This window comes from Vidua chalybeata, chromosome 3 (genome assembly GCF_026979565.1).
Source record: "Vidua chalybeata isolate OUT-0048 chromosome 3, bVidCha1 merged haplotype, whole genome shotgun sequence".
NCBI lineage: Eukaryota > Metazoa > Chordata > Aves > Passeriformes > Viduidae > Vidua > Vidua chalybeata.
The window spans coordinates 48,023,480-48,042,391 of record NC_071532.1 but is presented as its reverse complement, the minus strand read 5'-3'; positions in this window follow the sequence as shown (position 1 = coordinate 48,042,391).

Genomic DNA, 18,912 nt, shown 5'->3' with positions numbered 1-18,912 from the left:
AAAAAAAAAAAAAAAAACCCTCAACAAAACAATCAAAAAGCCACAAAACAAAACAAACAAGAAAGAAATTAGCTTTTCTTAGATAGACATTTCTTCACTGGAGGATGGACAAAGGCAGAGATCTCACTGGGTTGTTTATAAAGAATTATATCATTTAAATCTAAGCTGAAAAAAGAAGCTGTCAAAAGCTTTTGTACTACTGATGTCAGCTCAACAGACTGCAGTATTAATAAGCAAAGGTCACAGATCAAAGCATACAATTACAGTGACATTTGAACTACCATTTTTATTAATGGCATCATTAATGGAATTCTTTGAAAGGCAATTCCCAACATAGAGACAGGAATAATTTAAGACATGATTTTAAAAGCACAGGGTGGTAAATCATGATTTCTTTTTTTTTTTAATAGAAAGAAGGCCATTAGTTTTTGCACACAACCTGCTTTGATAAGACTACTTGGAGGAATCCACAGTCTGAGTTTGTCCATGCTAATGTTCTTAATGATGTTTCTCCCATCTATGTTACCCCAAAGGACAATTTCTTCTGGAGTTTGGAAGCTGGCTTTTCAGAATCACACCAACATTCCAGTAAAGACAAAGGCTTTTGCAAGTGAGAAGGCAGCACAGTATTACAGAAATCTCTTTGTAGATGATGGGAGGTTGTTATGTTGCTGTGGGTTTGATCTTGTTTCTTCCCAAGTGCAGAAAGTTTACCAATACCAGGGTATTTGCTTTCAGGGTACCTGGTAATGCATGACCTTTCAAATTCACTTCATGTGGAGCAGGTTGGAGGTGTTCTGAGCACAGAGGCTGCAATCAGGCTGTTTGCAGAATGCACCAAATGTGACAAGGACAATTGTTGGGTCCAAGTGCCAGGCAGCAGCAGGACGGGGAGAGGCTTCTGCAGCTCCAGCTCAATATGTGCTGCTGTACACAGAAACCCCAGTGGCTATAGGGATGCTAAAGAGAATAAATCAGATCTAACACCTGGCCCTGGATCATACTGGAACAGCACAGCTCAAACGTCTGAAATTTCTTATTCTCCAACACAGGCTTGTCATACTTTGATTACATTTGGGGATAACTCCTGCCTCATGATGGTATTTGACCATCACTGAGGTCACCGTGCTTGGGGAACTCCTCACAGGCATATACCAAAAAACAAGATAGCATCTTCCTTAGTTTTGCTTTTACAATAAAAAATATGAACAGATATGAAGTTCCTTAGTCCTTGATATTCATTGATTTGAGATTGAAAAACTTACAAAATACAAAAATTTATATGTTAGAGAAACACTGAACTGAACTTGAATGGTGGTGGGAGCATGATTCTCTTTAATTTTCTGTGTATTTTAGTGCCATGCACAAACCAAAAATTTATTCTGCTCAATCACTGGCATTTCTTAGAGCATACAGGACAATAGGTATCAGCTGCAGCAAAAAAATTCAATGAAAGCTTGCTGGAAGCCACAGCAGATAGAAACACCAATCTATAGATTAGCATTTCAGTGTTATTATCCTTCAGGGTGTGCAGATCGTGGTTTGCCTAGTGCCTGCTCTTTTCAGGCACTAGCCCTAGTTTCAGGCACTATCCATGCCTTATCTCATTTACATAATTTTAATTTAAAACAATAGTCTTTAAATTTCACAATATTTTCAGGCTCAAAGGTGCCAGAATGACCTGGATAGTGGCAGACATCTGGAGAAAAATACAGACAGAATCTGGAAGTGCTATAGATTATGCGTACTCAAGTTCCAGATTTCCAGTCCTCTCTGGTTTAAAACTGTCTTCTCTCCCCAGAGGAGTAAATATTTCAGTGCACTTCCATGCTTCTGAAACCACTGTTGGCAAGAGCAAAGCTGATTACTTTCTCAGTCAGGAGGAACTGGGTTACTGATCTTGGTACTTAATGGGTGAATGGGTGCTGTGACCTGCACTACACAGGATCAGTCTTGTTTATTAGATACACTCTTCTACACTGAGAGCCTTAAAATATTTTTATGGAGCCTATTATGTTCATTAATTTTTGTTGACACTATGGGATTTCAAAGTCTGCCAAGAGGTTGAAGTCCTGGAAATTGTGGCCAGTTTGATACAAAGCTCCTGCGCTCAAGAGACATTGAATATTAAAGAGGGAGGCAGGTGCATGACAGATTATCCATCAAATGTGGCAGAGATAGAAAACGGCAGCACCAAGACAGTAGCAGCACCCAGCAGCTGTGGATGGGCTATGCACAGGCCAGCCTGCATCAACCTGCTGTCAAGGAAAAACAGCTCTCAGAAACTCCTGATTTCCCTTGGGCTTGGATGAAATGTTCATCATGGCCCTACTTGGGGTTAGTGCAGAAAACAATTCTTTGTCTGTTTTCCCCTTGTATTGGAACCCTGGTTACTGAGAATTTTAGACTTTCTTTGCTGACAGGCACTGATCCCCAAGAGAACACTGCTTTTGACCTGAGGCTGTGGAGAAGGCTTCCAAAATTGAATGACAGAACTGGGATTATGGGTGTGTAGTTTGAATGGAAGTATGTAATATCACATTACACACTAAGTGGAAAACCTAGAGTTTAAGGTTTTAGAATATAGTAATATATATAGAGAGCAAGATGGAGGTTTTAGGGCGGTGTCTAGTCCTTCTTCTTTACCTTCTTCTTCATGGGTTTGGATGGTATTGTGTAATTGGATAAAAAAGTCCGCATTGCGGGCCACGGGCTATTGGGTTAAAAGTAAAAATAATTTAGGTGTCATTTCTTAATTGGACAGTTTATCCTTAAAAGGCCTTGTAGAGAGAAAGATACAGCTCCATTCTTAGTTTGTTAGAGTGAAGTGCTGTAGAAGTCATGGTTTGTGAGACTGTAATATAGATAAGAACTAATAAACATCTGAGTCCAAACAAGAAATACCATCTCACACATTTAATCCCAACCTTGGCAAGAAAGAAGCGAAGAATCCACACCCCTGCCCTTTAACTCCCCAGGGGAGAGTTCTTATCAGCACAATGTAGTTTTCAGTCTGCACACGAAATCACAGCCAGCTTCTGTGCTGGGTGTGATGGTGAGACTTTAGCCCATGCCTGTGATTGCACTTGGAGGCAGGTACACGGCAGCATTATCAAGAAGTGGCCAGATTGGAATGTGTTTTACCCTCCTGGGAAGCACAGCCATCTACACCCTGCCCTCTTCCTGTGAGCATCCCAGCAGGCAAGGCTAGGGGGAAGACTGGAGATTTTTATACCCTTCTGCATAAGTAGCTGTGAATTTTCAGCTAGTAGGAGCACTGCCAGTGGTATTTTTACTTTCTACAGAGTAACTACTACTTTGCATAGTGCTCTATTACTTTTCCAAAAGGTGAAGACCAAATACAAACAGGCACTGCAGTGTGTTCAAGGGTTCCTCTTCAGTGGGTGTTAGGAGCTGCTAATAGAAAGCATTGCCAGAGAGGTTTTCATGTTGAATGAACTCCACAAGGTATATGGGTGAAAAATGCAGCATCCACTGCATAATTCTGGCTATCTCCTTCCTTCTGTGTCACTCCGTGCAGGACAAGTTCAAGACACAGAAGACCAATAACAATAGGTTAAGAAATCTGACTGTTTCTTAAATCTAGTCACTTAGCAAGTGAACATTTGAATTTTTTTTATATACAAAATATCAATGTCCTGATGAGTCTTTGGCTATGACTCACTTTGCAATACAAAATAATACAAGAAACCTTCATTTAAGGTCCTGCTCTGAATCAAGAGGTATTCCAATCTATTATGTTGCCTATACTTATATCGCCTGACAATTAGTATTATTGTAATATTATACTGACTTTGAACAGAAAAAACACTGTAGGTGCTACAACTTTCTCATGAAAGTTTCATCAAAACAGAAATATTGATTTCTTAGAGTTTTAACTCCTTAGTTTCCAACCAAAACTAAAATAGCTTCTCAGTCATTCCTATCTAAAAATTAATATTACTGAGTTTCAGGTAATGCATGTATAAACCTTAAAATTTGCAGGAAAACCAGAGTTGTAAGATAGCCTCAGAGCCCAGGGTCAGTATGGCACTGGTGCTACATTTAGAGCTCCCAGCTCTGAAATTTTCATACTCTTCACAAATAAGCACGCCTTTTCAACAAATATATTCAATTGGAGTTCATATCCACATTATGCACACATACAGGTTTAACTATTTGACTTTTTGTTCCAAGAGAGAAAAGCAAGCAGAAATACTTAGGGGAAAAAACGAGCCAAACAAACCCAACTCCAAAGCATTTTATGTAATCTTTTTCAAGAAACTCCTAATCCTCTAAGTACTAGTACTTTTTTAAACATTCTGATGGTTAAATCATTTGACTTTTTGATGCAAAGGTCTTTTACCTAAGTTTCCTTCTAATCAATTTTCTAAGTATTCAGAACCCTCAAAATTGGATTTTTAAAATCTTTTTTATATTAGTATTTTTCCAGAAAAAAAATTTCAATTTATCCAACCTGAAATGAATTGAAAATCCAGTTTAGTACTGTTTGCTCTGTTGATAACTGACTTTGTGCAAGTAACATCACCTGGTATTTAGTTTACCTTCTATCAAATGAGAACAAGAATCCTTCATAATCCCATTTTTCTTTCTGTCTCTTGGGTGGAGAGACTCCACTGTGCCCAGGGATCCCATGGAATGTCCATCCTCCGAGTGCTGTTGGACTTAATATAATAATAAGTTTAATAACACTGAAGTAGAACCAAACAGTTTTTCTCTTGCCTAATATTTACATGCATGATCAAGTATCTTCAGAGCGTTTCTCAGTATGTTGACAACTGAGTCTAGCTTTCATTTTGCTCTTATGAGGCTCATTCGAGATTAAAACTACTTTATTTTGACCTTATTTTCATAATTACATTAATGTTTTGTCATGTTCACTTTTATGAAACTGAATTAAGTCTTCACTTTATTAGATTTTGATTCCCTTAGGTTAGGAGAGAGGAATGAAATGGCATACAAATATTTCCATATTGAACTGACTTCTTTTTGCTCAGAGCTGCATTATTTAATAATTTTAAGATTCTTTTCAGTGATTAAAAAAAAACAAAAAAACCCACAGTTTCTTAGTATCATTCATGCCTGCAAGATTTAGCATTCAGCTTCTTAAAAATAAAAACAACAACATTCCAAAAGCATCAGAATGCATTCATACAAGGTACTCACCTGAAGATGCATGAGGGCTGCCTGGCCTTGAACAGTGTGATCATCCCCTGGCTACAACACACAGGTGTGTCCTTCTCCTAAATTTTCTTCAGACCTGCACTGCAAACTTTGTTACATCACTGTAGCATTTTGAAAACTCATCCATTCCTATGTGAACGGGTCAGACTGAAAACATCTCAGCTGTAAGTGCTGTATTTGTTGACTTCCGGAGTTCCAGTTCTTCAAGATGTTCATTGCAATTTCCTGATCATTTTTAGACTAAAATGCATTTTGTGAGTTCTCAGTAAGATATGCACAGTATGTTGCAAAATAAACTCCAAAAATGGAAGGGATGTTGCTGGGTGACCTTAATCATTAAATGGATCAAAATGCCTGTGTAAAAACTTCTGATGAGGGTTACTTGGTACACAATTAGTCTTTGGTCATGATCCAAAGCTTATTTAGTTCAGTGCTCAGTGCAAAGACTGCCTACATAGGATTTAGATTTAATTTTCCATTCACAATGGAATAGTTTTCATCTCCATTAAATCCTTTCAGCCACTCCCCTCTTTCAGACAATCTCAGCTTTACTTATGCGATACTTGTTTCTTGTCATGTCTTAGCTCCCCTTTCGCTTTGAAGTGCCTGTGGCGCATTGTCTCCTTATCCTCTTAATAAAATATTCTTCTTGTGTTTTCCAAGTCCAAGAGATATTTTAAAATAAAAAAAGGCCCAAATATTTATTCTCACTGTAAGTATTAGCCAATTTTATTCAAAAAGTTTAAGTAATCCTAGAGTCGAAACCAAAGGCAATGAATGGCCTGATATAGCTTTCTGACTCTCATCTTGTGTGGCGCAGCCCCACTGGAGAAATGCCTTCTTGAGCTTCAGAGCTCTTTGCTGCACTGACTCCAGCTCCTGCCTCATTCCCACTGGGGCAGCTGCTTCAGCTTCTCAGAGCTCCTCTCCAGGTGTGCAGGGCAGAGGTAGCTGAGCTTATCCCCCTTATCCCTTGGGAGTGGTGTGGCAAAGTTCTCCTGCTTGCACTACCGAGACTCTACTGCTGTAACTAATTTACATAGTAGATGTCAGCAGGCGAGGGAGAACTGGGGTAATATTATAAATAAGAATGATCACAGTGCTTTGCTCGGAATTGACAAATAGGTGAGAAAAAACTTATCAGAACAGATGGCTTGTTGCATACCAAAAATACTTTGTGAACATGTGATTGGACATGACAATCCTTATTGTTTCACTGATCCAGATTTTGATGGCAGAAATGATACCAAAATTTTTGAATTGTGAACAAGGCTTTTTCTGTAAAGGTCCTGAGTGGAAACTTAGCATATATGAATAGCTTCCCTGTGAGTCTGGTTGTGTCAGCCACACAGATAATATAAGTGGAGCTGACAAAAGCTGCCTTCTTTCTATACAGTTACATCTGCCAACGGGGCCTGGTTGCACAGCATTACCCAGTAAGGGGACACAGCTCTGCAGCACTAGCTGACACTGCTACCCTGCACAGCTCATGCTACACCTACCCCCCAAAGAAGCAGTGCTCAGTCTGGACACAATCTCAGGATTCAGATCCAGCTTTAACCTTAATAGTACACTGTAAAAGTTAAGTCAGCCTGTAAAAACAGAAAACATAGTAGATAAGTCATTTCAGAATAATTGTGAAGTATTTGTCCTGACAGCTATGAAACTAGGCTTTATCCCTTAAAAGTGAAATGATTTGTTCAAATGCTCTGCTCAGGCACTTCTACCTGAGAGCTGTTTAGCCCAGCAATGGCTGACCTTGCATCAAGAGAAGATCCTTGTCACATTTTAGTCAATGACAAGAATGTCAGGGAATAATAATAATAGGAAAGATCTCCATTAATCAAACAGAAGTGTTGGTGACTTCCCTTTCTCATAAAAACTGCTGTGCAAATAGAGTCAAAATAGTGATAGGAAGAAACCACAGGACAAGGAACACTTTTTGTCTGATGTGTACAATAGAAAATGATAAATGTGTTGGTTTTGCTAATGATTTGGTTTTGCTACAGTTGATCATAAAAGCAGAATTTTCCTCTCTGGGGATCTTGTGTCTTTTTTAGTGTGGGCGGAGATATCTCTGTCTAAATTGTCAGCAAATCGGAAAAAGTATCTGAACTTTGTCTTAAAATATCTCAAAATTATCTAAAAAATATAAAACTATCATAATACTTTCAGGAGAAAGGATGGTCAAGATAGGAGACAACTGGAGTGTGATTACAGTTACAATTGCTTTTCATGTGAACGTCATTCTGCTCTTGGGGGAAAAAAATCACAGGAATGAGAGGTTTATAAAACACTATCTAATTTCCTAATATTTCATAATTCTTAGGCACAAGTTTCCTTTCACCTCTTTCAGAATTTTGAAAAATTATCACTGTCTGACAGTTCTAACATTGTCGCCCTGGTTATCAAGAGTTTTTTCTAAAGCCTTCTGAGTTTACATTCTTGTAGAGAACTTTCTCACACAACTTTCTGTAAATAACCTATTGTTTTACATTCTTTCATAGAGGTGGAGAAATTTGATGTACAAGTAGTTTGTCCAGTGTCGTTGGAGAGGTGGCACGTTCACCCTCCAATCCACTGGCATCTTTTGAGAACTATAAAAGATTAGAATCAGAAAAAATAAATTAGTCTCTTCATCGTGACCAAAGCTGTGGTGCATCGTTTTTGCTTGTGTCATTTAGTGACATAACATTAAAAATTATTAGCAATATTATGGCTCTCTTTATCTGTCTCCTGACTACAGTTCAACAGCTAGACATGTGCACATAAACTTAGAACACAAGTAGCGAAGTGACAATAAGCTATGATAATGTAAATGATAATTAGATATGTCATTGCTGCTTCAGTCTTCTATGAGTTAGGTCTTAGTGAAAAGATGCCAGATTACTGGAAAGAAATGTGACATTGTGAATGGAAAATTATCACAACCCAGCCTTACAGTGAACTTCAAAAAGGGTGCGAAAACCCCTCAGAGAAGAGGGGCCTTGAGCCATAAAAGTAACATTGTATTATGCCTCTGCAATCAGACTTATGTTTGGTGAAAATTGTAGCATACGCAGTTTTAAATTAAGAATAAGGATTATCACTCTTCGGATTTAAGGGAGTAATTGATTCATTCAAATAACTACACATTCTAACAAGTTAAATGAGGAAATGTGATTGGTTTACAGAGAACCGGAATGTGAGAAAAAATTTACACTTCTATATACTTCTTGTGCTTTATAAGACTCATCTTATTGGGATCATTATTAAATATAAGTAGGTCCTTGCAGGCCTGTTTTTAATTTAAGGGTGTCAAAGCTGAGGGACATGGTGTACAAGCAAGAGCTTGCAGAGTAGAAATGAATGATTACATAATGAAACCAGATCTGCTGGTGTGAAGTTTCTTATCTGCACAGTGTGCTCATTATATTTCACAGCAACCCAACAATTCAAGAAACTCATTGTCAAGCAAAGAATACATTAAGCAATGTTTGCAGCTCAACAAGAGAAGTCATTCCTAGTCATGCTTGTCCTTCCTAGCAGAAAGAGGAACAAAAAAGAAAGGACAGCTACGTCCTGTTCATTATCTGTAGAATGGGTTTGTTTCACTGTGTAGGAGGAGGGGTTGGGGAAGTCAGTCTAGGGTTGCCATGGGAAATAGCAGTTGTATGAGTTCTCCACCCCCTTTTGTAAGAGAATTGTACCCTCCCCCTGTCCTGTCAGTTATTGTTCAAGTCTGCCCCTTAGCCTAGAATCTTCTCTGTTCCACGTTTTCCCTTTGGTTCTTCCACCAAGAACACTCCTTTCCCTTTTCCCCACTGGTTAATGTTATATTTCCCCTCCCTTTAGCCTTCTCCCGATTGTACCCTCGAATGCTAAACCCTCCTACCCCTACGCAGTAAAAGAATCCTCACCCCGCCCTTCGGGGCTCTCGGAATCTGCCTCCCTTCTGCTCGTTGTCTCCCTGTCTGCCCCTTCTGCGACCCTTCAATAAACGAGCAGGATTTCAGCGGCCCGAGTGTCCCTCCCGTTCTTCCGGTGGACCCTCAGATGTACCAGCTATCCGAGCTTTGTGCCGAGTGGCTACAAGCCCCCACGGCTCGGCATCACTGCAAATAGGGAGAGCTGTCCCGGAACAACCTAGGAGCATGTCATGCTGTGTGGAAATGTTCTCAAATGCTTCCATGCCTATTGCACGATTTTTCTTGAAACTATATGCTCCTTAAATTATTTGGGAACATTTTGTCTCTTCCCTTGTTAATATTATATCCATGAGCCCAATTCACTCAAGGAAGTGAGGTTTTATTCATTTGTGAAATACAAACCAAAACAAAACAGATTAACAGACAATGTTCTTCAGGTTAGAATAATTTTATAATTCCGCTCAACTTGACCATTAGCCTTGTTTAGGTTGTGAAGTTCATAGTGTAGGAAAATTGCCTTCCTTGGTGTCTTCTCTATGAGCAAGTATGCTACAAGTTCTTGGGGTTTACAATTACAGCAATTTCCCCTTATAACTGCAAGTATTTCCACTGCTGTAAGGGGCTTCCCCACTCTGTGAATTCTGTGGGTGTCATTAAAGAGATTTAATCATATGCCACACATATGCTAACATCTCTGCTTTCAATCTTTTTCATGGGCTGCATGATCTTAAAATCCAACTATTTAGGTATTTAATTTTGGGACTCTTTAAAATACTGTACCGGTTACCAGAAGCTCCCAGATGATTGTTCTCACAGATGTTCAGAGTTCTCATGAGGCGAGGATGCAAAATGGAAAACCCTGGTGTAATACAGTGATAACTTAGGGCAGGCAGACAAGGTGAGCTGTCATCTAAACTTTGAGCAGTGTCTAATGGCACAAGAAACACTGAATTCTCTGGGTAATTCAGTGGTGTGTTTTGATCATCATGAACTATTTGAAGTGAACATAGCATAAGACAGACAGCAAATGCACATGCCAGTCAGTGCTGAAGTGGGAGGAGATCCACCAGACTTTACTGCATGTGTTTCACAAGTGGACTTGTTCTGGTGTTTGCCAACCTCCACCAAAGGCCAGTTTCTCTGCATGCAACCACATTACCCCAAATGCCCACAGACCAAAGCATATAGGATCTTTTTTTAAATTTCATCTGAAAATTCTATGGGGCATATACCACATCAAGCCTAATTAACTGCTTCCAAAAAGATGAAGATTTGGGTAATTAGTGATAAATGCACATTCTAGACAAGCGCAGGAAATGGGTCTATTTTCTGAAACTCCTTTTAAAAATATGCCCTCCACAACATACTGAAGAGGGTATTTTAGCTAAAGAATGGACAATCAGCATGCATTCATCATACAGCAATTATCATAGGATATACTACCTTTATTCTTTAACAAGTTTAACTGAGCTAAATTATATTAACCAAGAGGCATATTTTGTCAGAAAATCTAAAGAAATTGCATGACCTCAGGCACTGGTATGAAAGTGCACAGTTTTTAGTTTCCAGATTTTTCAAACCAATTTATGTACTTTTTTGTGCCTAAAATATATTAGCACTCTATTGTCTAATTTAAGAACATGCCAGTTGAAAGAAAATTATTTTGATTTACCTCTCCCAACATTTTCTCCTGCTATTATCCCTACAAATATATGAGCACCCTTCATCTAAATGAGATTGAAAGTGCAAAACCTCGTATATATCTGTGAGTATTTTTGCCTTCCCAGAACTAGAAACACTTCTCTTGTTGAACATTGTTTTTTCTTTTGTAGGAAATAGAAATTGCTCGTGGTTTGCCAAGGATAGTCTATATGTTTACAAGGACTGCATGTTCATCTGCCCATCCATCCTTCAAATACCAGGCATTAAACAAGTTCAAGTTCATTCATTTCAGTCATACATAGGAGGCTTCCAGCCTTAATTAAGTCCTAATAACTTTCAGAGAAATAAGGACCTGGATTTATGCTACATGCCCAAATCCCACCGCAGGAAAGCAGATGGAAGGGTCCATCCCACATTCAGCTGGGCAGTAGTGTTCCAGTTCATGAGTGGTCACACCAGTTCTGGCCTGACAGTTGTTCCGAGTGTAGCTCCATGCCATCCCTAGCACAAGTGGTGTCTTCCCCAATGGGAAGGCACTAAAGAAGGCACCAGGAAGAAATATGTGTTTTGAAGTGAGAAGAAGGAAGCATTAGGACAACAAAAATACGCAATTTCATTCAGTTTCATCATTCCACTGAAAAGCCTGTTCAAATGAGGAATTTGCTTTTGTTGCTTCAGGCATAGAGCCACTTTATGTATTTGGGCTCTTATCTTCTGGTTGAGCTTTTTAAGATTACCAGTGCTGTGATGGTGAACAGGCACGATGAATGCTCAAAACTGCAACGTCAATGAAAGCCAAGGCTGCTCAGCACTTCCTGGAGGAAAATGGTTTCATCCAGGAGAATGAGCACTGGATTGGGTCCCAAATTCCAGTTCTGCCATTGGCTCCCTGTATGGCCTCTAGAGAGGATTTTGTTCCACTTTCATGGACATCAAATGGAGATAATGATGCATTTAATCTCATAGCAGCCATATGATCATTAAAGTTCATGATTATTTTGGACACCATTGCACTCTAGTACGCTCTGAAAAGGATCATGAGGAAAGAAAGAATTCTGCACTCATTCCATGGTGTAGCCACTAGTTAAGCAACAAGGATAAAAATAGTGAACAGATGTTGGATTCTCTAAGCATACTGCGCTACAATGAATGAAGCTGGGAACAGGGAAAGAATACAGTTGTACCGTTAAGGACTGGCACTTATATGGTGCCAAATTAAAGTTGGAGGGACAGCCTCATTTCTGAAATTTCATTATTTTGAATGCTTGGCTTTTTAAGTAGAACATTACTTCCTAACTAATCAAAAGCATGGTTTCAGTCACTTGTACTGTGCAAAAAAGTCCACTGAAAAATACCCATCAAAGTGACAGCATGTGGTTAGAATTCACATGAATTCTAGAATCTATCTAGAATGGGCAGTGGTTTCTGGCATATTAAACAAAGAGGTTAAGAGACCACTGGCTGATGTGTGTTCAAATCCAGCAAATGAGGGGCATGGAAGAAACTCCCACTGCTGGATGTGCCAAATCTGTGCAGGTGACCTGTAGTCTTTCCTCTCTTAGATGTCATTTGAGAGACCACTGGAACATGTTAGCTCTGAGGCATGAATCTCAACTTTCCTACACTAACTGGGCTTTTAAAACATTATGTATGGACAAGTGCAAAATTATTTACTGACAAAACCACCTGCAGGTACCTTTCAGAAGGATATTTCAAAAGCACTAAACACAGATGTTCAGTTACTGGGATTTATGCCTAGAGTGACGTCTTTATTTCCTTTTATGTTCAGTTTAGAGGTGTGTAGGCTCCATAGAATACAGGCTGATGGAATAAAGCTGCAGCTTAACAAGATCCAACTGACAGCAGCTTATGACTGTTGCTAACAATGCAGAAAACAGGCAGCGGTTGTTTAGATGGCCACCACAAATAAAAGTAAAATTATGCAAAAATGATAAATAACTGGCAAAAAGAAGCTGTATGTATGTAGAACAGCAGTACAGTGATGAAAATGGGCACTCAGCCAGGAGTCATGCCAGTCTGAAGGACAAGAATGTCTTGGGAGCTGACCAGAGCAAGCATAGATAAGCTATTGTCCTTGTCCCTCAGCTGATCAACCAGCTGGCAAAAGTGCTCAGACCCCACTCCCTGGCTGCCAGCTCTTTGTGGACTGAGTGGTGCTGCTCCTCAGGAAGGATCTGGCAAAAAAGGCTCATACAGCCAGGGGTAGGTTAAGAACTAGAACACTGTGATGGAATACACAATCATGAAAGAAAATGGCTTCAGTGGCACTCTGATCCTGCTTACAAACCAATGAAAAAATTTAAAAAAAGCAAAAAAAGCAAGAGCAGATCTTTTCTCAATGAATGATGAATCTAAAGATTTTTTTTGTCTGCAAATACAGGTAAAGTGATGGGGCATTAAACCCAGCTTCATTCTCACACAGTCATAGTAATCACACACTGTCTTCCAAATATATTATTTCCATACTTTTCCTTAAGAAATGATGACTGAAAAAACCCACTATTTTGTTCAGCAAAATACCTTCTGATTTGTTATTTATCAAATACAATTTGATACAGACTGAGCCTGACAGATTTTTTTTGTTTGTGTTTTTTGTTTTGTTTGTTTTTGGGTTTTTGTTTGGCTTCGGGTTTTGTTTGTTTATTTGTTTTGTTTTGTTCGGGTTTTTGTATGGTTGAGAGCAGGGCTATAAACACCTACCAAAAAGAAGAGCAATGAGGATAAGACAATACAGTATTGCAGAAGGAGCTACTAGCTTTCTCAGTAATGAAGACTGGGAATCTCCATTATTGTTCTTTAGCCTGCTTGAAACCTAAGCAAACCTTATCCATGCCAGGTGTCTGCCTCAGGCTGAAAAGCTCTAAAACATGTCAACAAGACCTGTTCAACCATTTCTCAATAATAAACTCTTGGGGTGGCGGGGGGCAGGGGGGAGTGACTGTCCCAAGTCAAAGATCAAAAGCCTTTAGACTGGAAAGGTTTCAACTCCTGTCCGTGGCAGTAGGATCTTTAAAACTGACAAAGGTTAGCATGCATCAAACTTCATGTATCCATAAAAAAACCCTTCAAACTGGCCAGGTTTTGGACATCTCAGTTCAAACATTAATTTTAGCAACTCACAGTTAAAGCCAGTTGTAAGAAAGACACTCAGTTGCAATGTAAGTTCCAACGCAATCTGCACATAAATGAGACTGAAACTGTTACATACTTTGATCATAATACAGCTTGCTCCATTACATGGCTTCATATTTAAGCTACACAGCAGCACTGAGGTCGACAAAAAATGCACAAGTATGTTAGTTTATTTTGTTAGAGAAGCTTGCCCTTTTGAATGTGAAGAGAGAGAGAAAAGGCCATTTCCATGCCTTCTGTCATTGCTGTGAAATTGTGCAGCAAAGAAGGCAGAGGAAAACATCTATATTTTCAGGCTGAACATGTAATTATTGAATAAGCATGATGCATATTTAAGTCTACATGCATATTAGCTGTATTTCCAGGTCTGCTGTAATAGTTATCTTTTCCATTCTGTGTCCCACCATTAAAAATAAGAAGCTGGCTGCATGTGATGAAGTTCATGCAAAGGAGTGAACTATAGAAGGTGCAGAGGATGGGATGAGTCATGATGACTGAATTTCTCTTGCTTAAGTGTGTGAGCAGAATGGGGACTTACTACAACAGTTTACAAAAGGCCATAGAATGCTTTTAGTTTCAGTTTTCTTACTTTGTTCCCCATGATAGATGTAATAAATGCTGTTGCTTTAAAGGGTTGATACAAATTAAATAAATTTTAATGATTTAAAATTAATTGTGTCAATCAACATGGATTTATTTACAATAGTGTCTGGTTGTCACTCATCACTCTAAACATCTATGTAATTTGGTATCTATGTTTCCAAATCATATCTTCAGTCACATTTCTGTAGCTGCAGATATTATTGTGATATAGGAAAAGTACATTTTTAAACCAAGATAAGCTAAGAATGATAAGGATTTTTAGTTAAGAGTGACACAAAACAATATGGTGAGTTATCAACATAAACATAAATAGGAATTTCTAGTGCCTTTCAGTACTTCAGTCTCGGAATCATTTAAAACACACAAAAAATGCTTTCCTAGGGCAGCTTATGTCTGGTGGCTTTCCTAGGGCAGCTTAGGGTGGTGCCTACTGCAGAGTCCACCCATGCCCAGCTGGAGATGCTAGAGTTTGCTGCTGATTGAGTAAATCCTCTCATTTCTCCCCACCTTCAGATACTCATGGCCTCTATGTGTTGTGCTGTAGATGCTAAGAGTTAATCATCACCACAGAGATAATTGCCCCATCTTCTATGCTAATGAGAAACCAAAACACCCCTGACTTTTTAGAAGACATCAGGTAGAGTCACTGTGGATGGAAAGTAAGGGCCTTGTATGGAAGAACCTGTTTCCTTCCTAGCACATGGCTTGGGAGTACTGAGAAGAATGGAGGGCATGGCTACTGAATGTGGGAAAAGTTGTTGGGGGAATAAATGTCCACACACAAACTAGAATGAACAGCTAGCAAAGGAAGAAAGCTTATCATAATAATCCCCTCACTATTTCAATAACTATTCCATCTTGCTTATCTGAATCCCAGTCAATGGCTGTCCTCCCACCTGGCTCAGTCTTCAAACTTGCAACAATGCTCTGGAAGTATTTACCTATTTTGCCACAAATCTGCCTGCCAACAACACACTGGGGGCTCATTGCACTGGTTCAATACTAGAGTATTGAACTACTATCTTCTTCAGAGTGCTCATAATGAAGGCAAAGAATTTACCATTCTCACATTTAAAGAGGAAAAAATAAATATTTGCAGGGTAAACAATTCAAAATCCGTTTCTCTCAGTCTATTGTCTACGGCGATGGAGATTCACCAAAAGAAGTCAGGAAAGGAATCAGCAGATTTGTAGCACTTTCACTACAGCTTGCTCCTGCTTTATGTTTGCAGTCACAGGCAGATGATGAGACAGTTTCTCAGTCACTCAGTGCCGTAGCAGTATGCTATCCATTAAACTTCCTGATAAATGAAAAGGCACAAAAGACTTTTCAAAAGAACAGAAGTAACAATAAAACAGATATAGTCCAGAATTCGGGTAACAGGAAGCCTGCAAGTGGGGAACAAGTAAGCTTGATAGCCATGTGAAAATGGTATTCCAGGTCCATCATTTACTTATATAGATTACATGTGAGAAAGACTATCTCATCCTGTGTGCAAGACCATAAGGAGAGTTCTGCCTGTGATCGTCAGGGCCCCTCTCCAGGAGTTTGCCAGCAAATGTCACTGTTTGACATGACCTCTTCATGGCTGGTTTCTCTTACTCTTCTGGACAGAAGGACCCTTCCATTACTTCACTTTTTGCACCATTATGTTACAGGCTTTAAATAAAAATCAGTATTTATTTTTCTGGATTTTCTAACTTATATTTATGGTTGTCTAATAATAGTTTTGCATGCACACATCCAAGATATACTTTACAACAGTACCTGTATTTCTTCAACTACATCGTTTGAGTATGAGTATAACTCTCCTATATGCTGAGAACATTTCACAAGTTCAAGCCTGCATCACTCAGTTAAATTTGTGGTCAGGAGACAAGAGTGTGTCACAGTGCCTGGCAGGAAGCAAAGCCACAGTCAGGCTTAATACTATCACATAATCTTAGCTTTTTGTTCATGGGTGCTGTCATACAGCTGATGGCATACGGTGGGCAAAAACTAGGCATGCATTTGTAGACTGTAAACTCATATATAGCTTTCAATTAGTATTAATTAAATCAATAATTGTGTATTAATTATACACAATTAATTGTGTATATGCTTTGTTATCCAGTGTTTTACTTGACCATAGAAGCATTTTTCCAAAATATCCCCAGCCTTCCATTCCTGTTTTGGTCTCCACTGTATGTTACTATCACTAAAAACAGTATTTTGGGACATTTCCCTCAAAATCCACTGTTAAATAAAAACATTCAGTCACCTGTGCTGCTCCAGCAGAATGCTCTGGCTGTGATCATGGTATTCATGTACAATGTAGATTTATTTTGCTCTTGACTTCTGGAAAACACTGCATGGAGCAGAGGAAGTGCTCTGTGCATCCCCCACCAGATCAAGGAAGCACATAGATAACACAGTGTGCAAACCTGCTCAGTCATAGTCTCCAAGTAGCTCTGCATCCTTATAGGCACAGGGAAATTGTCCATGTGTCATACATCCCATTTTTTCAGCCACTCACACCATCCCTTCAGCTATGAATTTGACTTTTAATGTAACTGCAGAGTAAGTTAAATGCATCGCTCTGCTTCGGGCAAGAATGTGCCTCCTGTAGTTTTCCCTGGTCTAACTGGCTGAACCTGCTGCTGGTCCCTTTCTCACCATTGGCTGACAAGTAGAAACATGAAAAAAATCTCTCATTCACTTCAGAGAGGAAAAAGCTCAGAAGAATAGGAAAGTGAGAATGAAAGAAAGAAATCATAAAAAAAAAGGTAAAAAGTGAAAGGCCTAAACTGAGGTTAGGAGAAAAATAACACTAATGGGAAAAGGAAATAAAAATACAGGAGAAAAAAAAAGCAAAGAAAAAGAAAACAAAAATAAAAGTTGTTAAAGAATTACAATAATTATGATAATTACAAGAATTTAAGCTGGTATGATGAAAATAGAAGGGAGATAATGCAAAATGGTGTGTAGAGGAAGTGGAGGAGAGACTAACATGGGAAAGATTAGAAGAAGCAGTCTTGAAGGAAGAGAGATACAAAAGCCATTACGGATCAGAAAAAAGGGAAGCTAAAGTGTTGTCTTACAAGCTAAAGTATTTCACTAGTTCATTGTGTAATGATCATGAGGTTATTAAAATTTCTGTAGCATTTCCAGTGGCCAGCCAGTTCCTTAAATCCAGCCGCTGTTGGAAGCCAGTGTTCTGACAGAATTTAGCAAAGGAACCCAGTGGCTGGGCAGCAACTGTTTGCAACAAGCAACAACGGTAAAAAAAAAATTCAGACCAAACTTCAGCCTTTAGGATGAGAGGGTACCAAAAGCCTGTTTTGTAAGATACACATTTCTCTTCCTCATTCCTCAGATCTCCAGTGCAGAGAAAGGAAAAAAAAAAAAAAACCCTACCAAAACCAAAGAGCTTTTATTTTGAATTTGAAATATGAAGCACACATCTTATTTAAAGGCAACCAACCAGATAAGCTAGGCAATATGGCCAAAACCAACCCTTTCCTAGTCTCCCAGTGCAGGCAACTGAAGGTAAAATATAATGTTTTTATCCCAATTATTGTATCATAATGTCAATAGCCCTTGTTCAATAGAGTGTTTTTGCTGACATTCAAGTGACCAAGGGAAGTCAGTTAAAAAATAGAATTATATGTAAAAGACCAAGTGACACAGAAATTAAGCTCACAATATGAAGATTAAGTGGATGTTGATTATATTTTATTCTATAACCTCATGCATGATTGATTGCACTGCCCCAGAGATACTGGACTATAAATGACTGAATTTTTCCAAGCTTTTTCACACAGGTATCAGCCAGCTTGATGAAAATTAATATTAATGAAACTAAGGCAAATTATTAGTTCAGGAAAGATCTACTGCTATATGTTTGGCATTATGTAATGTAATTAGTACTGATTAAACTATTAATCATGGCAAATTATCAATCATATTTTGCACTTGCTTTTTTCTACTGACTCCTGTGTGAACAGATGATGACTTTTATTGACTTCTTTGGTTTTAATATTGGTTCTAATCACTCCAAATCAGTATGTGAGGAAAAAAAAATTAATTACAGGCTTCTTTTTTTGCTGATATAAAACTGAAGTATCCTGAAGTACTTGTATTCAGTTTCCTACTAGTAGTACAGTTAGTAATAGCTCACTTAGTTGGTATGATAACTCTATCCCAACCAGAACCAGATTATCCGTCTTGCCTTGCTTGTAAAAAAAAAAAAAAAAAAAAAAGTAGATGGAATGGAGGAAGTAATTAGGAGGAATTTATTTCTACGGTGTCAATGAATTTTTATTACATCTAAAACAAAAAGGGTAGTAGGCAGGCCTACAAATGGTAGTAAATACCTACAATTTTGCTCCCATCTATGCAA